Genomic DNA, 16,278 nt, shown 5'->3' with positions numbered 1-16,278 from the left:
TACAATGCATGCTTACATGTTGTTTTCAGCAATAGATGACAAAGTTTTGCTTTGTCTCCTTGTGTTGCAAGTTCCAGGAGGGGGGAGAGAATCTGCTTAAAAATTAAACAGGGAAACGTTTGCATTTTTATGCACACTGTTTCACATTTCGCACTCTTTTTTCGGGTAGATAACAACATCACAAAATCCCGAGGAGGGCACAATTCGAATGAGAGCTGCCGTTTTGTTTAATGAATTGCTCTGGGCAGTTTGAATTTCTCCCCAACCCCCTTTCGGAGACCTACAGGCCACTTCTGTGGTCTCTCTTGACAGGTGCGTGAGAGGAATGTGCAACAGCCACAACAACAAGGGAAGAGCCTGCCCTGGGGCCATCTAGCCCAGCCTCTTCTTCTCACAGTGGCTGACCACATGCCTATTAGAAACCCGCAATCAGGATTCGAACACAAGAGCCTTCTCCCCTCCTGTGGTTTCCAGCACAACGGGCATTCAGAAGCACTGCTGCCTCTGACCATAGTCATCAATAGCCCTCTTCTCCATGAATTTCTCCAATCCTATTTTAAAGCCAAAGGGACGCGGGTGGCGCTGTGGGTTAAACCACAGAGCCTAGGACTTGCTGATCAGAAGGTCGGTGGTTCGAATCCCCACGACGGGGTGAGCTCCCGTTGTTCAGTCCCTGTTCCTGCCAACCTAGCAGTTCAAAAGCGCGTCAAAGTGCAAGTAGATAAATAGGTACCACTCCAGCGGGAAGGTAAACGGCGTTTCCGTGTACTGCTCTGATTCGCCAGAAGCGGCTCAGTCATGCTGGCCACATGACCCGGAAGCTGTACGCCGGCTCCCTCGGCCAATAAAGCGAGATGAGTGCCGCAACCCCAGAGTTGGTCACGACTGGACCTGATGGTCAGGGGTCCCTTTACCTTTATTTTAAAGTCATCCAAGTTTGTGGCCATCTCTTCCTCCTGCAGGAGGGAGTTCCACAGTTACGCGCTGCGTAGTTTTCCTTCCACCTGTCCTGAATCTTCCAAAATTTAGCTTTGCTGGATGCCACCAAGTTCTAATATTGTGAGAGAGGAATTTCATTTCATTTGTTATTTTATTTTTATGCTGCTCATCTGACTGGGTTGCCCCAGCCACTCTGGGCAGCTTCGAACAAATCAAAACATCTAACATTAAACATCTAACACAGTAAAACATCTAACATTTTCCAACAGGAAAGCCCAAAATAACTTTTGTAAAAAAAACACAAACAAAAACAAACCCAGAAGCTTTTCTTTTGGAAATTATAGGGACAAAACTACCTAGATTCTATAGAAATTTATTCATGTACTGTATGCTACTACAGCAGCAAGAATGCTACTTGCCCCAAAATGGAAATAACAGAAGTCCCAGCAAAGGAAGAATGGATACAAAAACTTATGGAATATGTGGAAATGGCGAAACTTACCGGAAGAATAAGAAATCAAGATAACAAACGTTTTTATAAAAGAATGGAAATGGTTCATTGAATATTTACAGATAAGTTGTAAACAGATAAAAACATTGGCAGGGTTATTGTAATAACCTGCAGATTCATAAAAGTATACACTGAAAGTAGATAATTAAATGAGCAAATTAAATGAATCTGGATATGCAGAAGATATTTAAAAAAAAAAAAAGGAACCGCAGGAAGAGGGGGAAGGAAGTCAAACTGCGAAATGTTAAATCAATTGTAAAACTAATGAAATGTATAAACTTGAAAAAGTATAAATGAAAACATAAAAAGGAAAAGAAAGTCCCAAATGTCGTAACCTTCTCTCCCTTGCAGGGACGTCGCTCTAGCTAAGTCGTAGCTGTCTGCCGACGTCTGTCTCTTTAGGGTGGGATATTTGGGGGGGGTTTTGGGGGGTTGAAACTGAGAGATCCACACGCCAGTTGGGGGTTGGATGTGGGGAGCAAGGGGTCGGAGGCTGGGATCCTCGCTGTCGGTATCTGGGAGTGCTGCATTCCCTTGTCTCTGGCAAATATCTCTCTTCACACCCAGCTGCTGTTGACAGCTTCCCAGCCTTGGCTCGCTTTCTGGAATCCTGGTCTTTTTATATCGAGACAAAAAGAAGAAGGGGATAGCTTATGGGGTGGGTGGCGGCAGTGGGGTGGGGGGGAGATGAGTTAATTATCTTGAGGCCTTTGTCTCTCCTCCTGCGCTAGGGAAAAAGCATCCGCAGGAGAGAGGCTGGAGAAATTGAATCTGGCCCGGTTCCCCGAACATAATGTCCACTTAGTTGGTATAAAGTGGTGATACCCAAACAAGAGTGCAACTGTTATCCAGGAAGAGGTGTGAGATTCCGGGGATTTGGAGAGGGGGGGGCACACACGCACAAAAAGGGTGTCGGTGCAGAGATGCATCTGCGCAACCCAAGCCTAATGTCATCTGCAACAGAATTTGGGTTGAGTTGACCTCACTGCCGCCGAAACTGTGCCCCATCCCCTGCTATGGGGAATTAGCTCTCACTGAGCCATCTCTGCTGGCCCCTTCTGTCCCGAGCCCCCAAACCCACAACTCAGGCCCCTCCTCTGTTCCTCCAATCTGGCCCTCAGCCCCTCAACCTCATGAACTCCGTTCCTTTGCTTGGCTGAGGCAAGCTCTTATCTCTGAACCAGAAGGCTCAGTTGCCCCATACTTGCCCTTTCCTGCTCTAGTGGTGCCCCACAACCATCCTCAAGCCCTGACACGTATCTCCACCCCCCACAAAAAAATATCCCCACACAGCCTGCAGTGAGATACATCAGGGCTCCTCAGGATGGACCTGGGCCCTCCAACATCCCACCTTTATCCCAGTTCTGCTGATCTCTTTTACCAGACCCTCCAAGTGTCCCTAATTTCCAGGGACAGCCCCAGATTTAAAGAAGCCGTCCCAGTTTCTCATTTGATCCCAGAATGTCCCGCTTTTCCTTTGGATGTCCCTATTTTCACTGGAGAAAAGTTGGAGGGTATGGAGTTAGGCGACCCCCCCCCCAAGCCAAGGAAATAAGTAACTAGACAACTTTTAGAAGACATCTGAAGGCAGCCCTGTATAGGGAAGGTTTTTATTTTTAATGTCTAATGTTTTATTCCGTTTTTATATATGTTGGAAGCCACCCGGAGTGGCTGGGGCAACTGAGTCAGATAGGTGGGGCACTATTATTATTATTTTTTTATTATTATTATTATTATTATTATTATTATTATTATTATTATTATTATTAAAAATAGGACGTCCCTATATTCATTGGAGAAATGTTGGAGGGTATGTCAACGGCTATGCTTTTGCCTCCATGGTCAGAGGCACCAGTGCTTCTGAATACCAGCTGCTGGAAACCGCAGAAAGTGAAAATTATATACCTTTAGGTGCCAGGCAAAAAACATTCCTCTTTAACCAGTCCTTTGGCTGATTGACATCCAGCCAACGCCCTTTTAAAATGTGTTGGGTAGGTGTGGGATTGTTGGATTGTTCTTGTTCTTATTATGTGTTTTATGCTGTTGCGATTCTATCTTGTGAACCCCTGAGACCTGCGGGTATAGGGTGGTATACAAATTTAATTGCAAATTTTAAAAATGCTCTTGTGCCCAGGTCCCACTTGCAGGTTTCCTGTGGGCATCTAGTCAGCGAGAACGGGATCCTGGTCTCGATGGGTCATGGGTTTCTGATCCAGCCGGGCTCTTCTGGTTTTCCTCTCATCCCTGGCATCAGCTTGCCTGACGCCTTCTAAGCCAGGCCCCAAACCAGCAAGAGACGAGGGTCAGCAGGGGGCTGGGCGAGAGAGAGACAACTGTCTTTCGGAGGGAGGAGTGGAGAAGGGAGGGGGTTTGGGTTGCCCTTGTTTTAATTCTCAGATTTAGAGCACCTGCTAGACCCAAAGACTCTGAGAACATCATGGCACGGCTGGGCGAGGCAAACACAAATCGTTTCGAAACTTTGCAACTATAGGTATTGAATGCGCCAGACTTGCCAGCTAGAGAGCTCTGGCAGTTGCCCTGGGGTCCAGGACACCGCAAGATATAGCAAAGGGCACCTAAGAACACGTTCCTGATGAAGGAGTCACACATATATGGGAAGAAGAGAGAATAATATGTTTTAGGAAGGGGGAAACTAAGTGGGCACGAGTTTTGTAAATGGGGGGGGGGGGGGTGTCTCTACACTTTTCACCTTGCTGCCCTTTCCAGCCGGTAAGCACTCTGTCTGCAGGTAAGCGACTTTCTGTTTATAGACTTGTAGACTTGGAAGGGAACCGGAGAGTCGTCTAATCCAGGGGTCCCCAAACTAAGGCCCGTGGGCCAGATAAGGCCCGAGGGACGGCCTGTGGCAACCCCCGCCACCCGCTGCCACAGCCTGCTCTCACCAGCACTGCACTGCGCAGCTGCCCACTTCCAGGTCGGAGGAGCACCAGAAATAGCTTGTGCGCATGCACAAGCCTTTTTTGCGCATGTGCAAGCGTTATTTCCAGTGCCCATCCGGGTCGGAAGAGGCCCGTGCACATGCGCACAAGCTATTTCCGGTGCTCCTCCGACCCGGAAGTGTGCCGGAAATAGCGTGTGCGCACATGTATGGGCACACGTTCCCCCGCCTTCCGGCCCGCCGCGCGATCGGCGCTGGAGACACCGGCCCGAGGCGCAGTAAGTTTGCTGACCCCTGGTCTAATGCAACCCCCTGCGATTCAGGAATCTCAGCTAAAGCACCCATGGCAGATGGCCCCCATCTTCTGCTTAGAAACCTCCAAGGAAGGTTAACCTCGGGGGGAAACTTTGGAAAAGTGACTTGAAGTTTACAGCATGTTGTTCTTTGAAGGAGAACTACCTGAAAATGATTCACAGATGGTATAGGCTTGCTAAAATGTATGAGAGAGAATCAGATAAGTGCTGGAGATGCAAACAGTGGGTGGGAACGTTCTTTCATATGCATTGGACTTGCAAAAGGGTAAAAGAGTATTGGGAAATGATCCATAACGAATTGAAAAAAATGTTTTAAAGTACTTTAAAAACAACAACCAGAGTTCTATCTGTTGGGGATAACGCAGACTGAAATCCCCATGTGTCAAAAAAGGTTGTTTATGTATGCCACTACTGTGGCCTGTGTTTTGTTAGCCCAAAATTGGAAAATGGGTGAGGTCCCAACTAAAGAAGAGTGGCAACCAGTGGCGTAGCGTGGGTTGTCAGCACCTGGGGCAAGGCAAGTAATTTGCGCCCCCTAACCCGTGGATTTGCGCCCCCTAACCCGTGGATTTGCGCCCCCTAACCCATGGATTTGCCCTAACCCCAGATGTTGCACCCGGTGCGGCCCGCCCCCCCTGCACCCCCCACGCTACGCCACTGGTGGCAACTTAAGTTGACAGAATGTGCACAACTCGCAGACTTAACATATAGAATGAGAGAACAAGAAGAACATACGTTAAAGAAGATTGGAAAACGTTTATTTTATATATGGGAAATAACTGTGTACAGCTGAAAACACCGGCAGCATTAAGATAAATTCAACAGTTTTGATGGATGCAATAATGGAATACTGAATGGTATGGTTTTTGTAAAACACGCCGGGATTTATGATATGTAAAATGAACCATGGAAAGAGAAGGGAAGTCACTGATAACTTAAGGAGGTAAAACGAGTATCTTGAGTTGTAAAACAGAAAACTTAATAAAAATTATACACAAAATAAAAAACCTATAAGGAAGGAGAGTCCAACACTTCCCAAGGGTTGAACAGCTCTTGCCACCCGAAAGTTCTTCTTGACGTTTAGTCAGAATCTCCTTTTGAAGAAGAATCTTGCCATTTGAAGCCGTTGGTTCGAGTCCTGCCCTCTGGAGTGGGAGGAAAAAAACTCGCTCCATCTTTGTTGCAAAAGTGCAGAGCATGTTGTAAGTTGTTTTTATATGCAATGACGGCAGCAAGAATATTATTATTGCACAAAAATGGAAGCAAGAAGAATTACCGACGTAAGAAGAATGGCAGGTGAAATTAACGGACTATGCGGAATTAGATAAATTAACAGGAAGGATTCGAAACCTGCGGGACCAGAGATTCTTAGAAGACTGGAATAAATATTTGAACTATTTGAAAAGCAATTGTAATTAACAGATTACGCTAGTAGGACTGCAAGAAGTTCTGTAAGGAGGACTACTCGAAATATTGCAAAAAAGACTATGAAGAGAGTTATTAGTTAATGATAATTAAAAGTAATAGAGAAATTAAAAAATGCAGAACAAGTGATAAAGAACAGGAAATCTTCAGAGGTTGTTGACGGAAGTCTAAAATATTGTATGAGATAAGAAGTTATGTTAAAAATTATTGTTGGAGTGATATGTTAAAAAAACCCAATAAAAATGTATATATAAAAAGCAAAAGTACAGAGCATGGGTTATTATTTATGTGCAAAGTAAGTACTGTATTTTGTAGAGAAATAAATAAACTGACAAAACAAGATGGGAGTCATGGGCTTCCATGGGGCTGAACCAGTTCGGAGCTGGTGCAGATTAATAGGCCGAGGACTGACAAGTACATTGCTCCCCACTTTTCTTCCAGCTCACAGCTGTCTCCTGCCCCTCCTTCCCCACAACCTAAGACCCTCCCCTCGCCAGCCAGGGCAGCATCCCCTCCTCCTGTCAGATTAACCCCAAGCAAGAAGAGGCAACGGGATATTGAATTCTGGAGCCCTCAGACCACCAGGTACTTTTGCATACTAGAAATGTATCAAGCTGTACATTTGGGCTGGGCTGGGGAGGCGCAGAGATTTCCTTTTCTGTAAATGTATTTTTATTTCCTTCTGTAACGTATACAAAACCGTAGATGGAAATCGAAAGATGAGAGGCAAAACTATAAAGCAGGAGTAGAATGAGTTGCGCCTGCGTTAAATTTGGGAAAAGGGCAAGTAAAGAATATCAGCATGATTTGATTGTCAAGCATAGTTCCAATTTTTCTGGGCTTGTGATGAGGTTTGTCTTGAAAATGATGGTTCCTCTGCATGTGTAATAAAAGGAATGCCAAATGATATAAAAAGTGTCCTGTCGAAATCTCAAATTATGAGTAGTTTTCTCCATTATTGCTATATTCCAGAGTGAGTGGTAAGATTGTGGGTTGTTTTCCATTGAGTTGCAATGACTATTTGAGCTGCCGAGACCATATACAAGACCAATTCTTTCGACAATATATCTGTATTGAACTTATTCAGTAGCATTCATCTTGGACCACGGCGTAGAGATTTTCTATTGGGGAAAAGAGGCATTTGGGTGCAAAGAGGGAATATTTTGGGTCCCCTTTGTTTTCCATTCCCCACAAGATGCTCAGCTTGCTGGGGAGAGAGACACAGAGAGAAATAAGAGGTGGTATATGAAGCTTGCAAGAAGAGGCAAGCTTTGGAGCTACACAGAGCAGTTTATCACACGGGCCAGGAAGATAGCTCCATTCCCTGTTGTCTATAGGCACTTTAAGAGAGCAACATTGCCGGTTAAGGAGATGGTGCTGGGAGATTCAGATTCATTATCCTGTTGGTGCTGATCAATGTTTTAATGCACTTTTAAGTGGACATTAAACGTGTGTTGTGATTAGGCTGTTATCTTTCTGCCTGAAGTTAATGATGTCTGCATTTATAACCAAGGGGTCTTCCTGGGGAGCTGTTTGGAGGCAGTTTTGAACAGGGAGTTCCCCGACAGCTCCCTCCCACCGGGTACGATACGATGATACGATAACCTTTATTGTCATTGTCCCATACAGAACAACGAAATTGAAAAATCTACATCAGACATTCAAAAACCAACAAGCCTGCTATCCCAGCTGTCCCAACCTGGTTAGCCCCCTAAAAACTCTGATACCCCATTTTTAAATACAATATACTCCCATACAGACTCCTTAAAGGTAAAGGTAAAGGGACCCCTGACCATCAGGTCCAGTCGTGGCCGACTCTGGGGTTGCGGCGCTCATCTCGCTTTATTGGCCGAGGGAGCCGGCGTACAGCTTCCAGGTCATGTGGCCAGCATGACCAAGCCACTTCTGGTGAACCAGAGCAGTGCACGGAAACGCCGTTTACCTTCCTGCCACAGTGGTACCTATTTATCTACTTGTACTGGCGTGCTTTCAAACTGCTAGGTTGGCAGGAGCAGGGACCGAGCAACGGGAGCTCACCCCCGTCGCAGGGATTTGAACCGCCGACCTTCTGATCAGCAAGTCCTAGGCTCCTTAAAGGTAAAGGGACCCCTGACCATTCGGTCCAGTCGTGGCCAACTCTGGGGTTGTGGTGCTCATCTCGCTTTATTAGCCGAGGGAGCCAGCGTACAGCTTCCAGGTCATGTGGCCAGCATGACTAATCTTCTGGCGAACCAGAGCAGCGCACGGAAACGCCGTTTACCTTCCCGCTGGAGTGGTGCCTATTTATCTACTTGCACTTTGATGTGCTTTCAAACTGCTAGGTTGGCAGGAGCAGGGACACAGCAACGGGAGCTCACCCCGTCGCGGGGATTTGAACCACCGACCTTCTGATCGGCAAGTCCTAGGCTCTGTGGTTTAACCCACAGCGCCACTCGCACCTAGGCTCCTTACAATGTGTTTAAAACCAAAATCGCATTTGGGTAGAAACTGTTTCTCAGACGGCTAGTCCTAGTCCTTATATCCTTGTACCTTCCTCCAGAAGGCAGAAGCTGAAAGAGATCATTTCCGGGGTGCGCACTATCCTGCGCTATCTCTGCAGCTTTCTTATGAAACCTGGAAACGTAGATTTGATCCAAGGTGGGAAGAGTGCACCCAATTATTCTCTCCGCAGTCTTTACAACCCTGGACAGCATTGTTTTTTCCCTGACCGTGCAGCTCCCAAACCACACACACAGACCATAAGTCCCGTAACAACAATCATAGAGTTGGAAGGGACCCCGTGAGTCATCTAGTCCAACCCCCTGCAACCTGAGAGGATGGAGGAAGCAGGAGAAGGCCTGTCCCTCATTGTTGACTCTCAACAGGTGGAGGTATAGATGGCAGCATCGGTGAGGGAAAACTAGGCCACACAGCCGTTTGGCAAGACCAAGGAACCGCCTGTGTCCCCACAGCACCCTGAAGGCGTATGACAGACACTGCTTGGATGGCTGAGGTAAGTCCAGGAGTTAATCCCAATTTCCAGGAACCGGAATGTTATCCGGCATCCACCGTAAGCCAGTCTGTGGTCCCTTCTCTTAGCAGTGGAACTGGCCGATGGGCCCCATGTCCATTGATAACAAATAATATGCAAGAAGAGCAGGTTCAGACCAAATGTCCCTCTAGCCTAGCATCCTGCTCCCAAAAGAGGTCAATAATAATAATAATAAATAATAAATAATTTTATTTATATCCCGCCCTCCCCAGCCTAGACCAGGCTCAGGGCGGCTAACACCTGATATAAAAGCAAATTGATTGAAATACAACTTAAAAACAAGATTAAAATACAACATTAAAACATTAAAATACAGCCTCGTTTCAATGGAAACGCAAATCAAAAACTTTTGGGGGGATGAAAACGTCAAGTCTTCACCAAGGCTAAGGTCAGCCAGGTTCCCCACCCCCCATAAAGAAGTTCATCAATAGGAAACTGCCTTATGCACAGTCCATCTAGCTCAGCACTGCTTACACTGGCTGGCAGCCGCTTGCCAGGGTTTCAGGCCGGGAAATCACCCAGACCTACCAGGAGGTGCCATCGGGGCCTTTCGCTGCGCAAGGCAGATATCCCACCACTGAGCTTACAGGCCTAAGTCAGCTGTGAATATGTTGGAGGCCTCTTTTGTGTTTATTATTGACGATATCGAGCTCAGGGTTGCCCTTCCTCTTGATATGGAGCTGGGAAATGAAATACCTTATTTTTTTGCTCTATACGACTCACTTTTCCCCTTCTAAAAAGTAAGGGGAAATGTGTGTGTGTCTTATGGAGCGAATGCAAGCTGCGAAGCTATCCCAGAAGCCAGAACAGCAAGAGGGATTGCTGCTTTCACTGCACAGCTATCCCTCTTGCTGTTCTGGCTTCTGAGATTCAGAATATTTTTTTTCTTGTTTTCCTCCTCCAAAAACTAGGTGCGTCTTGTGGTCTGGTGCGTCTTATAGGGCGAAAAATACGGTACTTCTCCTTGTCTCAGAGTCCCGGGCAGCCTGAAATATTGCAGGCTCCAAATGACACGAATGGAATCGTTGAGTCCGAAGGGATCCCGAGGGTCATCCAGTCTGACCCCCTGCATTGCAGGAATCTCAGCTAACAGAAGTGGGCACTTGTGCGTGAGAGGGGGTTGTTTTGGGGTAGGGGGCAAGGCTGAGATTTAAGGGCACATGGCATCCTTCTCACACCGCCCTTCCCCGAGCCGCTTTGCAAGGCTGGCATCTGATCAGATCCTCCCTGGAAAATGCACCCCGCCTTCATTGTAGCTTGGCTCGCTCACTTTCCTCGCCATTTTCTTTCTCGGAGTGAAGAGCCCAAAGGCACCCCTTCTCCCTTGCAGAAACAGAGCTGCTCCAGGATGCGAGGAACTGCCTGGGCATTTTCCCAGAGAGGAATGTTTCAGTGCAATTTTCGTAGCTGTTTCAGGCAGGAAGTCAGATCGACTTGCCCAGGAATGGTCTCGTCGTGGGTATTTTTTTTTTGTTGTTGTTAAAAACAATATCTATCAATAGCCCCCTTCTAATCCTCCGAAGTCTATTTTAATAGTGCTGACCTATTTTAATCAGTTTAATCAAGGGATCCGGCGTAAGACAGCCTAATCTATACATCTGCGTGCTTTCATCTCTTCTAATCTCCCTGAATATTGGGCTTAATGCCTCTGATCCCTTTTAGGCACCTACCAGCCTGGCCTAATCTCATTTGCACATATGCATATTTTAATCTGCCTTTTGTTCAGCAGCTGACACCCCCTCGCCTTTCCTTTTGCATCCCCAACAAATTTTTCGATGGGAATTTTCTGCTGGGTGTGCAACAGGGTGGCGAGTCTCATTTACATTGGGGGGGAACCTCCAGTTCTCTCTCCCGAGACTCCCCAGATCAGGACTTTCCCAGACAATTGGTGAGGCTGGCTTATTCCATTATTCAGTTTATTCCTTCAATCTGATTGATTGATTGATTGTCATTTGGATCGATTAAGGGGGGGGGAATGCCCTGGATTAACCAAGCAGCTGTTTTTTATTTCTATTTTCATGGTTTCAATTCTCAGCACAAACAAAAATATATAGATACAAACATCGCAAACCTTACAGGAACAGTACAGATAGCTATGATACTTGACAAACTTAGCATCTGATTTTTTAAAAAAGAAAAGTGTGAATTGTTTTGAATGCAAATGTTTGAAAGAGCTGTGAATAGCAGTGCCTGTCTTAAAATAATGTGTCTTCTAAGTGGGTGCCTGTTTTTTGTTCATATCAGGGTCCTGCTAGATCAAAGGTCGCGTTTTTCTTTTCACTGGGGCAGATCGGATGCCTCCAGGATGCACACAAGCGGAGTCCTCCCCTGCTGTCGCACCCCTGAAACTGAAATTCAGAGGTAAAAAGGGACCCCTGACCATTAGGTCCAGTCGTGGCCGACTCTGGGGTTGCGGCGCTCATCTCGCTTTATTGGCCGAGGGAGCTGGTGTACAGCTTCCGGGTCATGTGGCCAGCATGACTAAGCCGCTTCTGGCAAACCAGAGCAGCACACAGAAACGCCGTTTACCTTCCCGCCGGAGCGGTACCTATTTATCTACTTGCACTTGGACGTGCTTTTGAACTGCTAGGTTGGCAGGAGCAGGGACTGAGCAACGGGAGCTCACCCTGTTGCGGGAATTCGAACCGCCAACCTTCTGATCAGCAAGCCCTAGGTTCTGTGGCTCTGTGGTTCACCCGCGTCCCTATAAATTCAGAGGTACACTGCGTCTAAACATGGAAGTTCATCTAGCTAGCTATCATGGATAACAGCCATCAGCATACCTGTAGTCCATGAATTTGCCTAATCCCCTTCAAAAGACACCCATGCTAGCACCCACCACCAGCTTCATGTGGCAGGCAGTTCCGCAAGTTAATTCTGTGGTGTGTGTGTGTGAAGCAACCGCTTTATCACCACTGCCACCAAACTTTACAGCAAGTTCAGCCATGGTGAGAGAAGCGGGGGGGGGGGGAGAGACTTCTGTGTTCATTCTGCTGTGAATACGTGCAGCTTTCACTGACTAAGCTGATTACAAGTGGTACAATCAACCCACTAAGGGCGGGGAACCTTTGGCCTTTCAGTTATTCCCAAACTACAACTCCCATGAACCCTGGCCATTGGCCATGCTTTCTGGGGCTGATGGGAGTTGTAGTTTGCCAGTGTATGAAAGGTCAACATCCATTATGACTGTGGCGAGAGAGAACTGTAGTCCACCCCTCACAGAGCTCCAATTCCCAGCATTCTCAACAAACTATAGCTCCCAGGATTCTTGGGTGGGGGGAAGCTGTGTGCTTTAAATGTATGGCATGGATGTATCCGAAACTGGTGTATATTGGAGAACAGAAGTGCACATAAATGTCCCTCTCCACCCAGACTGTGTTGGAAGGTGGTGTCCTTCTTCACTGAGTTTTTTAAGCAGAAGGCGCGCCTTGCAGAGGATTTCCTGTGTTGGCCAACAAGGCTAGGCTAAATGGCCTTTGAGACCCTTCCACCTCTGTGATTTGGCGAAAGGCTATATCTGCTGTCACAAGGCTGGCACCGATCTATTATTTATCTGTGCTTTGGATACACCATGGGACTTGCAGGCTTTCTGCACAAAGGGCTGTGACTTGGGGGCAAAGCACCGCAGGAATCACAGGCGCAGGTTTATAGCTGGGGTGGGCCGCTTGTGGGTCTCTGGGTGTCGCTTGGCTGCAGAACTCATTCACCCACTGCTCCCGCCTGAAGCTCTGAGAACCGAGGCTCAGAGAGGAACGCCGGGCTGCTTGAAAGCGCTTTTGCAAAGGGCTTTTGCAAAGCCCCACAGCTGCTGTTTTCGGAGGCTCAATCAGGAATGCCAAACTGCTTGGAAGTGCTTTTGCCAAAGGGCTTCCTGGCAGCCCTGCCAGGCTCCTGCGTGAGCCTCCCTAGCTCAAAGAGGAATGCTGGGCTGAGCAGGATTTAACCCCCGTTAATCAGCTGACAAGTAGGGATTAAATCTGTGATGCTTGGGATGCTGAGGACCAATGCACCAGGTATCCCCCTAAGAGCAGGAGGGGGGCTTTTGCAGAGTTTAGTTTCGCTTTCGACTGTCCCCGGGGGGCTCATCTGGCGTCTTCATTACATATCTTTAGGCGCCAGGCGTAAACGTTTCTCTCTAACCAGACCTTTGGCTGATTAACATTCTATGGCCGTTTAATTGTGCTTGCAGATTGTTTCTGTTTTATTATGTACTTTGCATTCTCATTTTCTATTATTGTGACACGAACCACTCTGTGACCCTAGATGAAGAGCAGTACACAATTTTTAAAATAATAATAATAATGTCTGCTGTCTCGTCTGAGCCAGCCTGTTTCCTGCTAGATTTCACCCTGTCCTCAGCTGACATCAGCTGGTGGGTGGGTGTAATTTGGGGGGAAATGCCTTGTGGGCCAAACGGGGTGCCCTGGAAGGCCAAGACTGGCCTCCGGAACCCTGCTCTAGACCAGAGGTTGGCAACCTAAGGCCCATGGGCCAGAAGCAGCCCATGAGCTGCCCCCAAACTGAGCCGCCTTCTTGGCGAGTCCCCGCGCACTGCGCTAAACTGGCACAGCGCAACGCGGGGACTCTCTTCTGTGGCTCCAGAAATCACTTCTGCGCATGCCCAGACGCCGAAAATCACTTCTGTGCAGAAGCGATTTTTGGCATCTGGGCATGCACAGAAGTGATTTTTGGCGTCTGGGCATGCGCAGATGTGATTTCTGGCGTTGCACTGCGCCGGTCCGGCCCACGGAAGATCTTCCGTGGGAATGATCCGGCCCATGCCCAGTAAGCCTAGCCAACGCCTGCTCTAGACATTCAAATAGTGCACCTGAAATTATCAGTTATCTGATTTCTTACCCACCTTTTGCTTTAAGGTCCCAGAGTTACAGTCCAGAGCTTAAAACAATTGCAAAGGAAATCTAAATCTTAGATATCAAAGTCCAGGGAGGGTCAAGATGTGTGCTTTCAGCATGTGAGGGAGACTATATAATGATGCAAAACACACCACTTGCAGGAGGGAATTCCACAGTTTAGGGGCTGCCACAATTATACTATTAGATCTTTTTTAATTTCTTCATTATTCTTTTTTACTTGCTTGTACAGTGGTACCTCGGGTTAAGTACTTAATTCGTTCTGGGGGTCCGTTCTTAACGTGAAACTGTTCTTAACCTGAAGCACCACTTTAGCTAACGGGGCCTCCTGCTGCTGCCGTGCCGCCGGAGCACGATTTCTGTTCTCATCCTGAAGCAAAGTTCTTACCCTGCGGTACTATTTCTGGGTTAGTGGAGTCTGTAACCTGAAGCGTCTGTAACCTGAAGCGTATGTAACCCGAGGTACCACTGTAAATCGATTCAGGACTTTTTAGTGACACACAACACACAAATTTAATCAATCGAAAGCTAAGCCTCAGGGTCAGGGTTATAACCGACATTAGTCCCCCACTGAGTAAATCCGCTAAAAAAGAATGAACATGACTAAGGTCCGTTGATTCCAGTGGGTCTAACTCTGAGTAGAATTCAGGCCACATTCGTGCTATACATTTAAAGTGCTATGATACCACTTTAAACTTTCATGCCCCCCCAATAATTCTGGGAACTGTAGTTTGTTAAGGGTGCTGAGAGCTGCTTGGAGACCCCTCATTCACCTCACAGAGCTACAGTTCCCAGAGTCCCCTAGGAAGAAGGGTTGATCATTAAACCACTTTGCTAATTGTAGCTCTAAGAGGGGAAGAGCCCCCCCCCAACAGCTCTCAGCTCCTTTAACAAACTACAGCTCCCGGAATTCTGTATGGTGTGATTGTGACCCTGTTGTTGTTGTTTAGTCGTCTCTGACTCTTTGTGACCCCCTGGACCAGAGCAGGCCAGGCACTCCTGTCTTCCACTGCCTCCCGCAGTTTGGTCAAACTCATGCTGGTAGCTTCAAGAACACTATCCAACCATTTCATCCTCTGTCGTCCCCTTCTCCTTGCGCCCTCCATCTTTCCCAACATCAGGGTCTTTTCCAGGGAGTCTTCTCTTCTCATGAGGCGGCCAAAGTCTTGGAGCCTCAGCTTCAGGATCTGTCCTTCCAGTGAGCACTCAGGGCTGATTTCCTTCAGAATGGAGAGGTTTGATCTCCTTGCAGTCCATGGGACTCTCAAGAGTCTCCTCCAGCACCAGAATTTAAAAGCATCGTTTTAGCAAATCTCTCTTTCTTACAAGGAAAGAGATTAGGCCCAATCAGCCAGTAACAGGTGATAGCCACAAGGTGGCAGCAGTTGTTCAGGAAGGGGGTTGAGATACTGCCAGAAAACTGGGCAAAACACCAACTCTGGATACTTTGGACAAAAGGGAACTTTGCCTTTTACTGTGAATTTTGTACTTCTACATCAGTGGAGAGGCAGGCTCACCTAGGGAAAAGGGGTTGGTCGAGGGTGCTGCCCCGAGAGGACCAGGGCTGCAACAGAGAGGGCATCTCCAGGCTGCATTTTGCATGGAGAGATTCAGACACATTTCCAGAAACTTGGGTTTGCACAATTAAGAAGGATTTAAGGGCTCTGTCCCCCTAGTGCCACAAATCCTCTTAAAAAGAGAGAGGGCTTCTTGCAGTGATGGGAACATACGTTGGAAAGTGTGGGGGGAACGAATGACGGATGGGAATACATATAAATACCCCGCAAACAGATCAGAAGCAGCACTCAGTAAAAACCGGGAATAGCCTGACAGCTGTGTAAGCTTTGTGCAAGAAAAGAACAGGAGGAATAGGGTATAAACAGGTCGTCTGGATGAGCCCAGAGATGGTGTTATGTACTGAGTTGAATAGGATCCAAACTGCAGCAGTCTGATTGGTCCTAGAACAATAGGATCCAAACCGCAGCAGTCTGATTGGTCCTAGAACAATAGGATTCAGAATGCAGCAGTCTGATTGGTCCTAGAACAATGCAGCAGTATGATTGGTTGGCAGGAACCACCCAATCATGCTCCAGATAAAAGTGAATCCACAACCTGATTGGCTTACAGTAGAATTCTGGAATTAGCCAATCATGTGCAGCCCATTGTGTAAATAATGTATATAAAGCAGATACTTTGAGGGGACTTTCATTCATTCCTCCTCACCACTATGAGCTGAATAAAGAGCATGAAATCACTTTGCGACTCTGAGTATATTTCAGATTGTCTCT

General features: G+C 47.1%; 1 long non-coding RNA gene across 2 annotated transcripts in view; it reads left to right on the top strand.

The window, feature by feature from the left end:
* Positions 1–16,278, top strand: part of LOC310747024 — a 28,461-nt gene that overhangs the window by 3,635 nt on the left and 8,548 nt on the right. The window contains exon 3 of one of the 2 annotated variants that reach the window (XR_014540846.1): positions 8,953–9,080. This is a non-coding gene — a long non-coding RNA (uncharacterized lncRNA). Of the gene's footprint in view, positions 1–6,529; positions 8,026–8,952; positions 9,081–16,278 lie in introns of those variants that run through there. The other variant, XR_014540847.1, reaches the window with a different exon arrangement.

Source organism: Podarcis filfolensis (genome assembly GCF_964270895.1).
Source record: "Podarcis filfolensis genome assembly, chromosome: 13".
Lineage (NCBI taxonomy): Eukaryota > Metazoa > Chordata > Lepidosauria > Squamata > Lacertidae > Podarcis > Podarcis filfolensis.
This window is presented reverse-complemented; position numbering and strand designations above follow the sequence as displayed.